Source organism: Myodes glareolus, chromosome 26, assembly GCF_982192425.1.
Source record: "Myodes glareolus chromosome 26, mMyoGla1.1, whole genome shotgun sequence".
Classification (NCBI taxonomy): Eukaryota; Metazoa; Chordata; class Mammalia; order Rodentia; family Cricetidae; genus Myodes; species Myodes glareolus.
In genome coordinates this window covers 7157132-7173792 of record NC_142051.1, presented here as the reverse complement: position 1 = coordinate 7173792, position 16661 = coordinate 7157132, and the positions used below count along the sequence as shown (strand labels likewise).

Genomic DNA, 16661 nt, shown 5'->3' with positions numbered 1-16661 from the left:
CATCTATAAAAAGGCACAGACTAAGAGATTGAATACGAAAACAGGATCCAACATTCTGCTGTTTACAAGAAACACACCTCAACCCACAAAGATAGACATCTACTCAGAGTAAAGGGTTGGGAAAAGGTTTTCCAAGCAAACAGACCTAAGAAACAAGCGGGTGTGGCCATTCTAATATCTAACAAAATTGACTTCAAACTAAAATCAATCAGAAGAGATGGAGATGGACATTTCATACTCATAACAGGAACAATTCATCAGGAGGAAGTCTCAATCCTGAATATCTATGCCCCTAACATAAAAGCACCCACTTATGTAAAAGAAAAACTCTTAGAACTCAAGGCAGTCATCAAATCACACACACTAATAGTAGGAGACTTCAACACACCTCTCTCACCAATGGACAGGTCAATCAGACAGAAACTCAACAGAGAAATAAGAGAATTACTAGAGGTAATGAATCAAATGGACTTAACAGATATCTATAGAACATTCCACCCAAAAAGGAAAGAATATACCTTCTTCTCTGCAGCTCATGGAACCTTCTCGAAAATTGACCACATACTGGGTAACAAAGCAAACTTCCACAGATACAAAAAAATATTAGTAACCACCTGTGTCTTGTCGGATCACCATGGAATAAAGTTAGAATTCAATAACAATTCGAACACCAGAAAGCCTACAAACGCGTGGTAGTTGAACAGTCAGCTAGCTACTGAATCATCCCTGGGTCAAGGAAGAAATAAAGAAAGAAATTAAAGTCTTCCTTGAATTTAATGAAAATAAAGACACAACATACTCAAACCTATGGAACACTATGAAAGCAGTGCTAAGAGGAAAGTTCATAGCACTAAGTGCCCAATTAAAGAAAACAGAGAAAGCACACATTGGAGACTTAACAGCACACCTGAAAGCTCTGGAAAACAATAGAAGCAGACTCACCCAGGAGGAGTAGAAGACTGGAAATAATCAAACTGAGGGCTGAAATCAACAAAATAGAAACACAGAAAACAATCCAAAGAATCAACGAAACAAAAAGTTGGTTCTTGGAGAAAATCAACAAGATTGACAAACCCCTAGCCAAACTAATCAAACAGCAGAGAGAGAACACTCAAATTAATAAGATCAGAAATGAAAAGGGGGACATAACAACAGATACAGAGGAAATTCAGAGAATCATCAGATCTTACTACGAAAGTTTATATGCCACAAAGTTGGAAAATGTACAAGAAATGGATTGGTTTTTAGATAAATACCATTTGCTAAAGTTAAATCAAGACCAGGTGAACAATCTAAATAGACCTGTTAGTCACGAAGAATTAGAAGCTGTTATCAAAAACCTCCCGACCAAAAAAAGCCCAGGGCCAGATGGTTTCAATGCAGAATTCTACCAGAACTTCCAAGAAGAGATGATACCTATACTCCTTAAGGTATTTCACAATATAGAAACAGAAGAGTCATTGCCAAACTCTTTTTATGAAGCTACAGTTACCCTGATACCAAAATCACATAAAGACACAACCAAGAAAGAGAATTACAGGCCAATCTCACTCATGAACATCGACGCAAAAATTCTCAACAAAATCCTGGCAAACCGAATCCAAGAACACATTAGAAAAATTATCCATTATGATCAAGTAGGCTTCATCCCAGAGATGAATGGCTGGTTCAACATACACAAATCTATCAATGTAATCCATCATATAAATAAACTGAAAGAAAAAAAACCATATGATCATTTCATTAGATACTGAAAAAGCATTTGACAAAATTCAACATCCCTTTATGATAAAGGTGTTGAAGAGATTGGGGATACAAGAATCATACCTAAATATAATAAAAGCTATTTACAGCAAGCCGACAGCTAACATCAATCTGAATGGAGAGAAACTATAAGCCATTCCATTGAAATCAGGAACACGACAAGGCTGTCCACTCTCTCCATACCTCTTCAAAATAGTGCTTGAAGTTCTAGCAATAGCAATATGACAACATAAGGGGATCAAGAGGATTCAAATTGGAAAGGAAGAAATTAAACTCTCATTATTTGCAGATGATATGATAGTGCACACGAATGACCCCAAAAACTCTACCAAAGAACTCCTACAGCTGATAAACACCTTTAGTAATGTGGCAGAATACAAGATCAACTCCAAAAAAATCAGTTGCCCTCCTATACACAAAGGATAAAGAAGCAGGGAGGGAAATCAGAGAAACTTCACCTTTCACGATAGCCACAAATAGCACAAAGTATCTTGGGATAACTCTGACCAAGGAAGTGAAAGACCTATTTGACAAGAACTTTAAGTCTTTGAAGAAAGAAATTGAGGAGGATACCAGAAAATGGAAAGATCTCCCCTGCTCTTGGATTGGGAGTATCAACATAGTAAAAATGGCAATTCTACCAAAAGCAATCTATAGATTCAATACAATCCCCATCAAAATCCCATCAAACTTCTTCACAGACCTTGAGAGAGTAATAATCAACTTTATATGGAAAAACAAAAAACCCAGGATAGCCAAAACAATCTTATATAATAAAGGAACTTCTGGAGGTATAACCATCCCTGACTTCAAACTCTATTACACAGCTACAGTATTGAAAACAGCTTGGTATTGGCATAAGAACAGAGAAGTCGACCTATGGAATCGAATAGAAGACCCGGATATTAACCCACACACCTATGAACACCTGATTTTCGACAAGGGGGCTAAAGGCAGGCAATGGAAGAAGGAAAGCATCTTTAACAAATGGTGCTGGCGTAACTGGATGTCAAACTGTAGAAGAATGAAAGTAGATCCATATCTATCACCATGCACAAAAATCAAGTCCAAATGGATTAAAGACCTCAACATTAATCTGACCACTTTGAACCAGATAGAAGAGAAAGTGGGAAGTAGTCTACAAGACATAGGCACAGGAGACCACTTCCTAGGTAGAACCCCAGTAGCACAGACAATAAGAGAATCAATGAATAAATGGGACCTCTTGAAACTGAGAAGCTTCTGTAAAGCAAAGGACACCATCAGTAAGACAAAAGAGCTACCTTCGGACTGGGAGAAGATCTTCACCAACCCCTCATCAGACAAAGGCCTGATCTCCAAAATATACAAAAAACTCAAGAAACTAGACACTAAAACTCTAATTAACCCAATTAAAAAATGGGGTGCTGATCTGAACAGAGAATTCTCAACAGAAGAACTTCGAATGGCCAAAAGACACTTAAGGTCATGCTCAACATCCTTAGCAATCAGGGAAATGCAAATCAAAACAACTATGAGATATCATTTTACACCAGTCAGATTAGCTAAACTCAAAAACACCAATGATAGCCTAAGCTGGAGAGGATGTGGAGAGAGGGGAACTCTCATCCATTGTTGGTGGGAATGAAAACTTGTGCAGCCACTGTGGAAATCAGTGTGGCGGTTTCTCAGGAAACTGGGAGTCAACCTCCCTCAAGACCCAGCAATTCCACTCTTGGGAATATACCCAAGAGATGTCCTATCATACCACAAAAGCATTTGTTCAACTATGTTCATAGCAGCACTATTTGTAATAGCCAGAGCTAGGAAACAACCTAGGTGCCCCTCAATAGAAGAATGGTTAAAAAAGGTGTGGAACATATATACATTAGAGTTTTACTCAGCGGTAAAAAGCAATGACATCTTGAATTTTGCATGCAAATGGATGGACATAGAAAACGCTTTACTGAGTGAGGTAAGCCAGACCCAAAAAGAGGAATATGGTATGTATTCACTCATATGTGGATTCTAGCCATAATTAAAGGTCTTTGAGTCTATAATTCGTGATCCTAGAGAAGCTAAATAAGAATGTGAACCTTAAGAAAATCATGTAGTTATCCTCCTGGAGATTGGAAGTAGACAAGAGGGCCAGGCAACCTCGAGTGCATGGGGGGGGTGGGGGGATTGTTGGAAGGGGAGAGGGTTAGAAAGAAGGCAGTAGGGGAGGAATGGGTAAAGCTCAGGGGATTGGGATGGGGGGAGGGAGGAAGGATGGATATGGGATCAGGGAAGTATATATCTCAACTAAGGGAGTCATTTTAGGGTTTACAAGAGACTTGATTATAAAGCGGATCCCAGGTCCAAGGAGAGATCCCCAGATTGTTCTCTGGATAGAGGAGAGGGTGCCTGAACCGGCCTTGGCCCATAACCATACTGATGAATATTTTGCATATCACCATAGAACCTTCATCTGGCGATGGATGGAGATAGAGACAGAGACCCACATTGGAGCATTGGACTGAGCCCCCAAGGTCTAAATGAGGAGCAGAAGGAGGGAGAACATGAACAAGAAAGGCAGGACTGTGAGGAGTGCGTTCACCCACTGATACAAGGGGACTGATCTAATGAGAGTTCACCAAGGCCAATTGGACTGGGACTGAACGAGCACGTGATCCCACCAGATTCTCTGAATGTGGCTGACTCGGGGTCTTTCTGAAAAGCCATTGACAATGACACTGGGACTTGTTTCCTCTGCATAACTGGATTTTTGGGATCCAGTCTGTTTGGATGCTCACCTTCCTGGACCTGGAGGGAGTGGGGAGGAACTTGAACTTCCCACAGGGCAGGAAACCCTGACTGCTCTTAGGGATGGAGAGGGAGGAGGAGAGGGAGTGGGGGGAGTGGGAGGGTATTGGGAGGAGGGGCGGAAATGGAAACTTTTATAAATTAATAAACTTTTATAAAAAAAAAGATCCACCCCATCCACATGTACCTCCTGTAATTTCTCTTTAGTCAATGTCGATTCTTTCTCAGTCTCAGCTGTTAATTCCCTGGGACTATTTGAGTCTTTGTCACCATCTAAGGTTTTGTTTAAATGAATTATTAGATCAGGTGTTATCCCAACAGTGGGTCGTAGACTGGAAATGTCTCCTAGCAAATCTTTGAAAGTCATTAATAGTCCACAATCAATCTCTCCTAATTTGTGCTTTTTGTGTTCTAATTATCTGTAAACCTATTTATAACCTAGGTACTTCTTTATAATTTTTCAGGAACAATTTGTAATCCCCATTTAGGCAAAACTTTTTTTTTTTACTTCAAACATTCTTTCTAAAGTATCTACATTTGAAGCAGATAGCAAAATTCATCTGTATAATGGTAAATTATAGTTTTAGGAAATTGTTTATGTATTATTCCCAATGGCTGACTTACAAAATATTGGCACAGGGTGGGAGAAGGCTGCAGACTTTCTGGGCAGGTCTCGGTAGTAGAGTGAACTTGGGTTCCCCGTGGGTGCCAACCTGTTGCAATTTATAATAACATAGTCCCACACTAGGCCAGAATGGAGTATAATAAAGGTTTGTTTATTCAGGGAACACTCACAGGAAAAGCACTGATCAGCAGTCTTCTGTGTGAGTGGGGCACTGTGTGAGTGGGGAACCAAATCCAGCCACCAAGAGGCCCACTTAAGCTTTATGTCTGCATCTATAGAACATGAGACCACACCCGAAGTGGGCTGGCATCTTCAAGGCTATTGACTGAAGGAGTTCCAACAGCATATAGGTGAAGTTTTTCCTATTTTTTTGTTTGTTTTGTTTTATTTTTCAAGACAGGGTTTCTTTGTATTCTGGCCATTCTGGAACTCACTCTGTAGACCAGATTAACCCCGAACTCACAGAGATACTTCTGTCTCTGCTCTCCAAGTGCTGGGATTAGAGGCATGCACCACCACCAGCCCTAGTTTGATTTCTTTTTTTTTTTTTTTAAAAAAACTGATGGAGAAAGTCAACAGACCCTAAGTAAAATAAACAGAAATAAAAACACAGAAATAATTAAAACAAAATCTGCGCCACGAAAAAGAAGGCTGAAAAAGAGACATGGGGAAGGGGTGGGGGATCTCATTATAAGGAAGTCTTGTGACAGCTGACATCCCATTAAAAATGAGGATGGTCACAAGAAAATGAAGGGCACAGCCCTTGAGGTTCTAAAATCTGGGTGGTTAGACAGGAAGGAAAACAGGATTCTACATGCAAGAGAATAGCTTCAAGATTAAAAGAAAATTCAAAATAATTTCACAATTTAAAAAACCAGAATTAAAGGTGGGCAGTGTTTGCACACGTGGTAGGCAGAGGAAGGTAGATCCCTGTGAGTTCGAGGCCAGCGTGGTCTACAGAGTGAGTTCCAAAACAACTAAGGCTGTTACACAGAGAAACCTTTCTCAAGAAACAAAACTAAACAATATCAGAATTTATCCACTTTAGCCTATGGTACAGGAATTCTGGGGGAAATGCCAGAATAATTTACATTTGGGGAATTCATAGCTATAGAAAAATGAAAACTACAGGACCTGTAAAACTTGGTAAGGCAAGTTTTATTTCTGAAAAATAAAGTGACCACCCAAAAAATTAGAATAGTTCCTTTTTTATCCAGTTTTTACATTTACTTATTTACAAAAGACATCACACACAATACAGAGAGTATGTTCAGCATCCACCCTTTAGTGATAAAACAACTGATGAGCCAAGAACGACATTCTTCCATCAGATAGAGGGTATCTGTGGAAAATCCAAAGGAGACACTCTACTTTGTGGGGAAGCACTCAAAGGCTTTTCACTCAAAATTGTTGTCCACCAGAAACTGGATATGCTGTGAAAACATTTCCTGGCGTTACCTCTCCTACACATTGTACCGAGGTTCCAGGTAGACACAGCAAGGTGTCTGGTTTGCGATAGAAACTGTAAAGACAGCAACATTGCCTCGTGTTGGCTTTGAACAGTTGAGCATGATCTACTGTGGCGTGTTTTCTGCGGTACTTTCATTCTTCGCCTGTGGGTTTATCACTAACTTCATGGAGCTTAGAGAACTTTCAGTCTTTATTTCTTTCATTTTATCCATATTCTTCTTTTCTCTGTGCAAGAATCGACTTTCACACGCCCCCAGTGACTGACTTGAAGTTCGTTGAGGGTGCTTTCATGTTTCCAAATCATCCTTTTGAGTAATTTCTCCAACACTGAGTTAAAGCTCCCAGATTCTTCCTCTGCTCTATAATCTAGTGCTAATCTCATATACTGCACTTTAAAACCTTGTGTCTTATCGTTTTCCTGCCCTCGGGTACCTCGCATCCTCTGTGTCTCTAATCTTGGGATATTTAGGATATGGTTCTATTATTTTAATGTGTTTTTTTTTCTGGTAATTGTACTGTCTATCTATGTCAGTTCAAAATCAGTTTTGATGGTGTGACCAGTCTCTCCTGCTTTGGCTCTTGTTCTCTGCAACTGTATATGCTTGATATTTATTCAGTCTTTTTTGGATGCCAGACTGATGAATTTTAGCCTGTTGAGTCATGGATATTTTTCTGTATTTCTATACAGGTCCTGGAGCTTTGTTTGGGATGAGGTTAAATTACTTGGAAACCGTTTCAGATCTTTTTATGATTTGCTTGGCAGGTTCAGAACAGTTTCCAGCCTAGTGCCTCCAGGCTAATTATCACCCTCTGTGAAGCAATGTCCCACAAACATTCTTCCCAGTGCCTTATGCTTGCGTTTTTGCCCATAGCTGATGTGACCAAGCCTTTCCCCAACCCTATGTGAACCAGTCATTGTTGTTGCTACTTTTTCTCTATGATCCCCAAATACTACTATTCTAAACAAACAAAAAGGGTAATGATAAAATAACACCCAATGACATTCTGCTGTGCTCATAGATCAGCGTCTTGCCCAGCTATGTCAGAGAATCTTAAGCAGTTACAATGCAAACTTAGTTTCCTCTAAGGGAGTCCCACTGGGGAAACAAACTATTCTTAAGGATTCCTTGTGTATACATTATGGCATCCAATAGAATGTTTTTTATGAGATTTCAAAGCGTAGGAACAAGTGGGTCTCTTTTCTTTCTGCTTGTTTTGCTCAGTTCTGATGTGTTAGTTTCTCTTTTATCCATATTATATTATTGTCTCCTAGAAGCCTGTTTGTTTTCTAATGAGAGACAGAATAGGTGTGGATCTGAATGGGAGGGGAGGAGAGGTGAGGAGGGACTGGGCGGAGTAGGGTAAGGAGGAATCAAAATCAGGATACGCTGTGTAGAAAAAGATCTATTTTCAGTAAAAGAAAAAGTATTTGAAGGCATCTCTAAGTCTGACCCTGAGAGTACTCTGCGACAATCTGTAACTGGGAGTTTGAAGGCTACCGTGCTTTCAACACCACTGCCTTTTCTTCAGGATATCTGGGGGTTTGGGAAGCTTTTGTATTGAAGGGGAAACAAAAAAAAATTGTATCTGTGCTTCATCCACACTGGGATGAGCACCATGCCAGAGGCACGAGACGTACGCCCTGCAGATCCTGGAATACCAGTTTAACTCTGTGATATTTTTTGAATATTCTATAACAAAACAACCGGGTGGATGGAAAGAGAACGGGTTGTTAAGCTGTAAGAGTGAACTGCTAAGGCCTTTGTCTCTGAAAACCACCCATGTATGCTTTGCCTCTTCCATGGTTCTTTCGTCTGAGAGTGTGAAGCAGGTGGATGAAGTTGAGTCTCTGTCATAGTGACATCATCTGTGACACGTTAATGCTCCAACCGGCAGGAAACTTTCATGGATAAACTTGTACAATGCTTTTACTATAGTTTATCCCATCTCTGCTCCCCTGTCTTTATAACCAGTGGAGAGAGAGTGTGTGTTCCCAACTGTGGAGCAAACTCTGGGTTCAACTCCCAGCACAACCACTTAGGGTTTTAACATAGGAGGAGCTTGACTGAGTCTCTTCTGGTTTGAATCTCCTCATGTAGAAAAGACATGGGACCTTATTAGGTCCTTATTAGCATAGGACCATGCCAGATATCTGTAATGAGGGGTTGGAGACATGACTCAGCAGTTAAGAGCTCACGATGCTCTTTGAAAGGACCTGGGTTCAAATCCCAGTGCACACATAGCAGTTCACAATCATCTGTAACTCCAGTCCCAGGGGATCTGATACCCTCTTCTAGCTTCTATGGGCACTGCATGCAAGTTGTACACAGACATGTATGCTGGCAAAACACCCATACACATAAAATAAAAATTAAGGTAAAAAATCTTATAAGAATATGAGTCTTAAGGTTTCTATTGTTGTGGTGAAACACTATGACCAAAAAGCAAGTTGGAGACAAAAGTGTTTACTTGGCTTACACTTCAACATCGCTGTTCATCACTGAAGGAAGTCGGGATGGGAGCTCAAGCAGGACAGGATCCTGGAGGCAGCAGCTGGTGCGGAGGCCATGGAGTGTGCTGTTTCGTGGCTTGCGCCCCATGACTTGCTCAGCCTGCTTTCTTATAGAACCCAGGACCATCAGCTCAGGGATGGCACCGCCCACCTTGGGCTGGGCCGTCCTCCATTTCTCACAAAATGAGAAAATGCCTAACAGCTGGATCTCATGGAGTCCTTTCCTGAGCTGAGGCTCCTTTCTCTGATGACTCCAGCTTGTGTCAAGTTGACGCACAAAACCAGCCAGGACAATCTGTAAAGTCCTTGAGACAATGCCAACTTGTGTGAACTTGGTTGCCTATTTACTCTGCCTGGCACCTCATCTCCCAAGAAGAGGGAAGTTTAGCTTCTCTTTCTGCTTCCTCCTGACCCCTCACAGCTGTCACTGTCTGCCTGCCTTCCGGTGGCTTTTAACAAACATTTCCTGAATGCCGCCTGTGTACAGGACACTATTTTAGGCTGATTCTATTTGAAATGTAAAAGTCCTGTCCTTCTATTCTTTCCATATAATGAAATGAATCACTACTTAAGCAGTCTACTGCAAGAGATGAGCTAAGAGAGGGGAAGCAAAGCAAGGTATTTCATTAGTCTGTTTTCTCTCCCTCCTCCTTTCATTTGCCTCCTGAAGAAAATATAATAAGAAATTATTTGTGGGGCTACTGGAGGATATAGCTTTTTTTTTTTTTAAGTTGAGAAAGTGTCTGGCTGTCATCAGCTCTGAACCAGTAGGGGGCAGTAATGTCCAGCTATAGAAACATTCGCTGTTAACGGCCCCTTGCAAGAGTGCACAGAGAAATGGAGGAGTGAGGCGGGTTTCTAAATTAATTTCGTAAATTAATTTAGGGGGCATGCTGCAGGGGTGTGGGGGAGGCATGTAGGGGCTGAGACTTGAACGGTATTGTGGTGTATGATGTGAAATTTCCAGAGTCAATAAAGAATTAGGCAATAATAATAATAACAATAATAACAATAAAGTATACAGCAGAACCTACTTTTAACTTGATTACTGGAGGATCTTCAGATTCTTAAACTGCTGTTCTGTGCAGAGAAGAAAGAGACTCCTGCTAAAACTGGGAACTGCGGTAAGTTTCTAATGAGGCTGGTGTTACCAATGAAGGTCTTCTACCTTGTCTCAGATTCATTAAGAAACTAAAGAAGAAGCTAAAAGATTGTTTTGTTTGTTTGTTCATTTGTTGTTTTCTGTTCATCAAATATTCTCAATTGGGATCAGGGAAAGAGTAACCTTCTCTTAAGGAAGGTCGTGAACACCAGCTGGACCACCTGACTTCTACTTCACTCGGCTGCTTAAGAAGTTTGCAGAAAGTAGACTGAGGTGGGTTGGGCTGGTCAGGAAGCCGCTTTTTCAGGACTGTGCACAAGATAAGGGAGTGTCCAGCGAGACAGAGAAGGACTAATCCAAGAACCTCACCCTGTTCTCGGCTCCTGCTTTCTGCTCTCACCACTGGCCAGCAGAGGGGATGCATCGCTCAAGCAAGCCCAGCTCAGATCTCCGTCTAGAAGTCGTTTGTCTCGTCCAGTGTGCCAGTACTCTGGAGAAAGCAGGCTCCAAGGCTAGCCTGGTCTGTATAGCAAGCTCCAGATCACCCTGTCCTGAAAACAGAAAAGGAAAAAAGGGAGGGAGGGAGGGAGGGAGGGAAGAAGGGAGGGAGGGAAGGAGGGAGGGAGGGAGGGAGGGAGGAAAGGAAGGAAGGACGGGAGGATGGAGGGAGAGAGGGAGGAAGGGAAAAGAAAAGAAAAACAACTTGTGTTGTATGTTTCCAGAAAACTACTATTTCTCCTTTCTTGTGATATTTGTTTTCTGTAGAGTTCACTTCGACTTTCTGTACAGTGTAGATATTATATCTAGTCCCTGTAGTACGTGTTACTGTTTTTATGTGTGTATTTTAAGCTTTCTTTTACATTTCTTTTTTTCATAAAAAAAAAAGATCTGGTACAGAGAAAATATTTGATTTCTTGTTTTTTATTTTTTGTTTCTTATTAATCCTGAGTATCACTTTTATTGTCTAAAAATACCTAATCAACTCCAGTCATGTGGTTAAAGCCGAAACTGTTCAATATCTCACTAATGACAACTGTTAGATCCGGAACCCCCACACACAGACAGCTGAGGTGCCTATTTAACACATCAGAGTGGTCACTGTCTGCCAGCTTCTCTCCACATCTGTTGAGGAGACCTCCCTGCTGGCATATCCGTCCCCTACCCTAAACTCTCCAGTCCCGGGAACTGTGCCGGGACTCAACCACAAGTTGCTCTTCCCTGTGGAACCCAGCCATTTTGGCTATACCTGTTTCTTGGTCTCCTGGTTCCTCTCTTCGTTTCCTCTCTCACTCCCCACCGTCCCCACCACCTCCTCTTATGACCAGTTCAGTCTGGACCCTTGCAGATAGATACCTCTGCCTACACTCCACCTCATATCTACAATAAACCTGTCATACCTTAGAAACAGTTATCGTTCTCCCTTTCTTTCTTTCTTTCTTGCTTGCTTGCTTTCTCTCTCTCTCTCTTTCCTTTTATTCTCTCTCTTTCTTCCTCTCTTTCCCTCTCTCTCTCTTTCTTTTTTCTTCCTCTCTCTCTTTCTTTTCTTTCATTTTCTCTTTCTTCCTCTCTCTCTCTCTCTCTCTCTCTCTCTCTCTCTCTCTCTTTCTTCTTCATTCAACAACAGTGTCCCTGCTTCCCACTTACCTTTCTGGCCCGGGGTTGGGTTGGGGATGGCAGAGAACAACCTTGCCCCTGATTACTCTTTGCTTGCTCCCCAAGTCTTCGGTGCCTAACAGCCTTCTCCAGTCATGTGCCTCAAGCTCTTGCCAGCAAGTACTGCAAACTCCTTTTAAGAGGGGGCATCCCCTTCCTTCCCATTTCCTGTAGACGGGGAAACGTCTTGTCAGAGCCATAACACAGAAGGACTTTGTGTTTCTGATAAGCTGAACATGGCTGGGTGAAACCTATTTGAGCTGTTGGGGTAAAGGTTAAGGTTAGGATTCAAACGGCCTGATTTTTTTCCCTTGTGTATAAAATAGAAAATATACTGCAAGGTTTTTCACTTAACATTACTGCATGTGCCCACGTACATATGAGAACATGGCCTTTGGTGGGGGTGTACTATTCTACTAGCTGGCCCAGTCTTCTATTTCGCCCCCACATGTTACTTTTGTTTTGTTAGATGCATAGCCAGGGAAGGTCTTCCCGAGGTGGATTCCTGGCTCCGTTCCTGCTGATATTCCCTTAGCATTTATGGCTAGCCAACAGACTGAATTGTGTACTTCACTGGCTCACCTTGTGTGTTGTCTGCTTAGTCTTAAAAGTGAGCATGAGAGATGGTTCAGTGGTGAAGAACACTGGTGCCCTTCCAGGGGCCCATGGTTCGCTTGCCAGCAACCACATGGCTATGCACAACCATCCGATCCCCATTTCAGTGGTAAATTCATCTTCATTATAGTGTCTTAGTTCACACTGTTACCTCTCTCTCACACACACACACACACAGATACGTATAAATAAACATGTATGCTCTATTTATTATAAATGTATATTTATATAAATGTACAAATATGCCTTTGGACTCCTGTTAGCATGTCTTTAGGTTAACTTTCTATAAATTTCTATGATTGCTGAATTGAAAGATATTCCTGACTGAAGGTTTAATGCTTACTCTAATCTTAAATTGTAGTTTGAAAATGCATAACAAAAGCTGGGTAGGGTGGCAGCAGATCTCTGAGTTTGAGGCCTGATTGATCTACATAGAGAACTTCAGCCCAACTCGGGCTACAAAGTGAGACCCTGACTGAAAAAATAAAATCATAAAGGGTCTAGAGACATAGCCAACAGGTAAGTGCATCATTTTTGCAGAGGACCCAGATTGGGCACACCTGTAACATCAGCTCAGGGATAGGGCACATATGGTAAGTATTTTCCTGCCAACAGACCTCTCCGCCGATGCAAATAATGCAATCAGACCACATCAAATCGAATTAAAAGATATCCAGGTTTAATTGAATGCCTGTGCTCTCGGGTTGTCCCAGGAAAGCAGGGGGTGGGGGGAGAAAAGACCACTGGAGAGGAAAAGGGGAGATCACATGTTTATTCTCTGGGGGTCAGTTTAAATAGTCTGTGGGAGTGGTCTTGACCCTCCCTGGGCAGGGGTCACCATTTGGTGGGCTTTCTCAGAGGTGGAGTTTTGACTGAGGCAACTCCCAGGGGAGGGAGTTTATGCCAGGAGCTGGGGTGAAGCCCCCAGCCAAACAATCCAGACTTTTTGTATAAAGGGGTGCCAGCAAGCTGAGGTGACGCCCCTCAACCAAACACTTTAGACTCTTTGGATAAAGGGACGCTGGCTCAAGTCTGGCTACTTCCTGCAGGCATGGGGTGACATGGGAGAGGGGAGAGCTGGGAGTTGGTGGGCTCACATTCAGGGAGAGGTGTGGCTGGAGCAGCGTCCAGTTTATTATTATCCTGGAGACCTCAGGAAGCTGTTTCTTGAGGGAAATGAGAAGGCAGGTGGGTGGGAGAAAAAATACATTGTTATTATTGGCTCTATGAATGGGCTAGCCATGGGAAGAATCATTAACTGCCAGAAAGAATGGGACAGAGAAGTGCCCTGGTTGTACAGGTGAGGCTCAGGTGTATAATTGAGATACAATAGCAGATAAAACCAGATTTTAGTTGGTAGGTGTCCTTGAACCAGGAGAGTTGGTACCAATGGTGAAGTCCCAGGAGCTGGTTCAGGTATTGACATTGCCTGGAGGGCCCTTTGTAAGTTGGTCTTGTCTAAGACAGCAGGAGTGACCTGTAAAATATGCTTGAAAATGGGTGGGGTTAAAAGAGACTCTGGAGATTGTTAGTTTTTACTAGACCTGATTTTTGATACAGCAGTACAAATTTTTCGGGAACTTGCAGGTGTCTGTAAGACAACTGGAACAGATTTACATCTTGGTGTTATAGCAAAAGGCTATTGCTTTAGCTTAAAATGTATGAACATTTTAGAATACAAAGGGAATTGAGAACTCTGAATTTTGTTTTTTTGTTTGTTTTTCAAGACAGGGTTTTTCTGTAGCTTTGGAGCCTGTCCTGGAACTAGCTCTTATAGACCAGGCTGGCCTTCAACTCACAGAAATCCACCTGCCTCTGCATCCTGAGTGCAGGGATTAAAGTTATGTGCCACCACTGCCTGGCCACGAACTCTAAATTTTTAAAGATACACCTGAAACCTCTTAGTCCTGGACTAGGAAGCCTGTGAAAGAGGCACACCTGTCTGTATTTTAGCAAGAAACTTAACAAATGTGATAATGAGTTGCCATTAAGTCATCAAATACCATTGGACAGATCGGAGAGGGATAAATGAGCAGCTCTTTTAGCTATGCAGGCAATCCCAAGTCTCTCCTTAGTCCTTGGAAAACACCAGCCTTAGAAGCAGTGCTTGATGTTAGCTGCTGAGTACAAGAAACCTGAAGATTTTCCTGTTGGGGGAAGATTTAGTCTATCTTTCTTGGCAGGATGAGAAGACCAATTCCCCGTGTAGCATCCAGGAAGCTGAAGAGGTAGAAGGCCACTTTTTGCTGTGCAGGTGGCTTTGCCAAACCCAAAGGCAAGTCTCAAGGCAGAAGATCTTTTGAACCATGCAACTTTTTGGAGGAGTTATAGGATGCTGCAAAGAGCTGGCATGTCTCTGTGTTAGAAGCTCTTTTCTTAAATGCCATACTCTTAGATCTGTCAAGACACTTGAGAATTGGGTACCATTATCTATTATATTTAAACTAGACATTTAAGTTAAATTTAGACATCTATTTTACCCAATAAGTTACAGCTTACCAGTGCTAGGAAATATAGGAAGATTAAAAGGAATATTTTAATAAGTCAAAGAACACTAGCACATGTGGATACTTTTACCCAAGGAGGCAATGAGGTAAAAATGGAGGTTACCCATGTGTTTGTATTTTTCCAGAGCTGTTGTAATCTGGAGTTATCAGCCTTACAGATCTAAAACATGTATACATACACACAGAGAAATAAAACAAGCATTACTATGGCCACATTATTTTAACAGACAGACAAATAAAACTCTTTTTAAGAACCTGTGTCAGCCGACCAACTTAAAAATCCTGGTGTAAGCGAAGGACAGGGTGGTCCCATTAAGGACCAGATTAGCAGATGCTACAAGAGGGAATAAGAACAAAAGGAAGGAAGAACTATACAGTTTTAGAGTGGAAGGACGGGATAAAACAGATCTGGATCCATTGTAGAGAACAAACAGTGAGAGAAAACACCTAGAGAAGCGGGGAGGGGAGTGGGGTGGGAGCATGCATCCAGAAACCATGGGCTTTTGGAGTCTTGTTTGTTTTTGTGTTAGATGTTAGCCCCAATTTGAAAGGATTTTTTTGTAAAAGGCAGTCCAAGGGTGTTTGAGGATCTGGCTTAGAATCACAAGAACCTATTTAGAAGTCTATGCCAAATCTTGGGACTCAAACCTGTCACAATGTGTCCACCAGGACAGGGCTCTTGAGTTAAAAATGGCGGGGGTGGGGGGTGGGAGTTGGGGGATGGAGGTCGTGAGAAATGAGTGGCAGACCTCTCTATCGACTCAGTCCCAACTCAGCAAGATCTGGCTCAACCCATGTGTTGGGCACCTGGCACAGGCCATGACAGGAAAGCCCGAAAATCGTCAAACATAAAGAAGCACAAATGCCCCCCACCCCCACCCCAGCGGCATGTACTCAAAAAAGGGAACTCACCAAGATGAAGCCAATCTTAGCCTGGCAGAGAGCACACGTGAGAAGGGCATTTTTCCAACACATAGCCCTGGGTCCGTGGGGAAAACAGCCCCCGGCCCCATGGAACCTCCAAATATTAAGTATTTTCTTAAATGAACCTCTCCACCAACACAAATAATCCCAATCAGATCAAATCAGAGCAAATTAAAAGAAGCCCATGTTTAATAGATGACCTTACTCCTGGGTGGCCCCGGGAAAACATGGAGAGGGGAAGAGAGAGAAGGGAAGACCACACAAAACCCGGAGACCACGGGGAACCTGGAGATCACATGTTCATTCTCTGGGAGACAGTTTAAATAGCCCGTGGGAGTGGTCTTGACCTTCTCTGGGAAAGGGTTACCATTTGGTGGGCTTTCTTGACCCTCCCTGGGGAGGGGTCACCATTTGGAGGGCTTTCTCAGAGGTGGAGTTTGGACTGAGGCAACTCCAGGAGTTGGGGTGAAACCCCCAGTCAAACAATATACACATAAATAAATTATTTTAATGAATAACAAAATTCACCATCCTAACTGTTGTACACAATTTGGGTTATTAGTATGTTCACATTGTTATACAATAGCTGTCTGGAGCGTTTTCATCTTATAAAACTGTAGCTCCATCCCCACGGAACGGTAACTCACAATTCTCCCCCCACCCCAGCCTGTTCCCCTGCAGCTCTATGTCTTTCTCTAGGAATGT

The 16661-nt window shown here is 42.2% G+C and overlaps 1 long non-coding RNA gene across 3 annotated transcripts in view; it reads right to left on the bottom strand.

Annotated features, from left to right (window-relative positions):
* LOC146889827 (uncharacterized) overlaps positions 1-12142 on the bottom strand; it is a 39397-nt gene extending 27255 nt beyond the window's left edge. Inside the window, exons 1-2 of one of the 3 annotated variants that reach the window (XR_014999718.2) lie at positions 11902-12142; positions 10627-10808 (exon numbers count right to left, since the gene is read on the bottom strand). This is a non-coding gene — a long non-coding RNA (uncharacterized LOC146889827). The remainder of the gene's footprint in view (positions 1-10626; positions 10809-11901) is intronic. The other 2 variants (XR_014999719.2, XR_014999717.2) reach the window with 2 other exon arrangements.
* Between the last annotated feature and the right edge of the window lie 4519 nt (positions 12143-16661).